Source organism: Octodon degus, unplaced genomic scaffold, assembly GCF_000260255.1.
Source record: "Octodon degus isolate 3935 unplaced genomic scaffold, OctDeg1.0 scaffold00224, whole genome shotgun sequence".
In the NCBI taxonomy this organism is placed as follows: domain Eukaryota; kingdom Metazoa; phylum Chordata; class Mammalia; order Rodentia; family Octodontidae; genus Octodon; species Octodon degus.
This window is the reverse complement of record NW_004524800.1, coordinates 3378333-3381291: the sequence shown is the minus strand read 5'-3', so window position 1 is coordinate 3381291 and position 2959 is coordinate 3378333.

Genomic DNA, 2959 nt, shown 5'->3' with positions numbered 1-2959 from the left:
TTGCTGACACTGATGAAAGATCTACAAGGTGCTGTACTTTGTTCCAGGGCAAATCCTGAGGGGATTTGACTGACCTTGTCAGATACAAAAGTTACATTTTTATTTATATAGGTCTTGCTTTAACTTGATCTTAAGCATCCAGCAGAAAAGTGTAGCTGTGATGTATAAAAAGCGAATCTATATTAATATGCTGAGCTGTAAAAGGCTCAAGTCAACGATCAGACATTTGCCAGTTCTGCTGATAACCCAGTACTATTATGGACTACTGGACTGTATTGGATTATTTTGCTGAATTCAAGTACGTACAATCATTAGACTGGTTTCAAGTATGAAAATGTCCTTTAAAGACTTCCCCAAATACAACATGACTAACTGCAAAGGAACACTCATCTCTGGAAAAACAAAATGAAAAAAAAAACTCTACCTTCTATTGCTTAAGCAATTATATCAACATAAATGTTGGATATTCTCCTCTCTTGGTAGGATATTTCAAAATTATGGAGACAATTCTGAAAGATTTGTTGCAAATCTCAAAGGTTTCTCTTTTGAGTTCTTTTTCTTTTGGGCTGATTTGAGAAACTCATCCAGGGCTGTTAATATTTATGAGGGATGAGAGCATCCAATGTTTGGTGAGATGTTTTGGGGATTATTCTGGATTTATTTTTATTGTTTTGCTCTTTTTGTTTTGGAACTGTTCTTATCTTTTTTTTAAAACAAATACAAATGTACTAACTATATAACTATCTAAGGACAAATGAGCACCAACAATAAAAAAAGTATCTCCTGTGTCACAAGATTTAGCCATATTATTTGTTAATTTTTATTTACCCTATCATAATAAATGTATAAAACTTAAAAAAAAGAGAAGGGAAAGCCCCTTGTACATGAAGAAATAGGTAGGAGACACTGTGCTACTATCACTCTCAGGAAGACAGTGATATTTCCAAAGCACAAAAAGAGGAATGAATTTGTTCTTGAATGGCTTTACCAAAGCTCTACACACTCCCTTTATGACCCCTTATTATTGTTGTTTCTTGGATAATTATTAGTTTCACAAAAAATCTCTGGAAAACTGTCCTAAAGATCAGATGACATTAAATTGCCACTTACTATGCCTTCATTGAAGGCATCAGAAGCTAGCAAAATCTCTGGAGGGTTACACAATTTATGCAAGGGATCAGAAACTGCCTTTGGTGTATTCTAGAAGGATCCTTTTTAACTGAAAAGGCAATACCTCTTTTGTATTTTCACGTTGCTATTATGCTTTACATACTCTCTAACTCATTTGATTGGCTGATAAGATTGGTTAGCAATTCTGTCTCAGTTACTTTTCTCTCATTTTTTTTTTAATTTTTAGGAAAGGGTCTGTAATGTGTTTAGGGTCTCTCTACTAGATCGCACTCATAGTGTTCTACCCATTTACAACCTTCTAAGAGCTGGAATTATAGACACAAGGCCAACATGCCTGGTGTCAGTTGCTGTCTCAGCATGCCCCAGGGGTGGGGACAGCACAGCAGGCCCAGGATTGAACCTCTGGCCCCTGTTCCTACTTAGAGGTGCTTTAATCCACTGAGCTATTTGGCTGGCTGATACTTTTCTCTCATTGCTGAAACAAAATACCCATTACCCAAAATTAAGGAAGGAAAAGTTTATTTAGCTCACACTTTGTGGAATTTTCAGTCCATACTCAACTGGTTTCAAAGCAGAAAGGCACATGGCACAGGGCAGCAGTTCATGGCAGTGGAATATCAGCAAGAGAAAAGCAGCAAGAGCAAAAAGGTAGGAGCACAGAAAGCAAGCCTCTTTCTCTCCCTTGTATTGTGTATAGGCTACTGACCCTAGGATGAGTGTAGCACTCACCTTCATATTCCTAGCACTGTACCATGGAAACTGTAAAAATTCTATAAGCCTGACCCATGACTTCATGAGGCTTGGAGGGGCACCTAGCCACAAGCTATAATACTAGCATTAGTCTTGCATGGACCTAATTTAATAATGCACAGGGCAAGCATGATTAACAGAAAGGAATCTGAGTCCAGAGAGAATCTCAAGCTGATCTATCCAAGGGATATGTTGGGAAGTCAGGGCAATTTCACCAATGGACTCCTGTTGGGGTATGTGCTAGAAAAATTTCGCAATATATAATTCACTGGGCTGGGGAGGTGGCTCAGTGGAATAAGTGCTTCCCTGGCAAGCACAAGGGTCTGAGTTCAATCCCCAGTTCTGGAAATATATATCTCACCAACTGCTAGATTTGAAACCTTACCTGGCTTCAATCATGTTTGCTCTTTGTTTTTTAGTTTAACTTTTCTAACACTGAGAATTCATCCTACATCTGGGGAGTCAGAGGCTTTGACTGGAGGTATACTTAAAGGAAAAGCAAATCATTTTAATAGGTTCTCTATTGCTAAAAATCACATTTTCCTCACAAACCATTTCTGCAGTCACCATTCCTTTATGTCTAGCTTAAGTGGCAATGGCAGCTCAAATTCTCATAGTTTTTTATTTCCTTAGGACTAAATTTCCTAAGTGGCAGAAGAGGTGATTTAAACACAGATTCCCTTTCACAACCAACATCACAAATTACAAATAATGCATGAATCTTAAATATACCCTCTGTCTTGATCTTTGAATTTTTCTCTTCTGAACGGGCTAGCAAAGGTTTTCTGATATTTCTTTGCTGAAATATTCATGCTTGGTCTATGGGGCTGAAGGACACATTTATAAGACAGAGGTCTCTCTAACATAAACAGAAGGCTTTGGGCCCAGCTGGTGTTTGACAGTGGGGATATTTATCTTCAGTTAGCCTTTTGTTGAGGGACTTTCTTCCTTCACAAAAGCCCCCTTTTAGCATTCACTAGTAGAATTCATTAACTCCTTTGGATTGAGACTATTGCTTATTATAAACTTTTATTTTAAGAAAAATCAATTCATAAGAACACATTAAACATCAGAATAA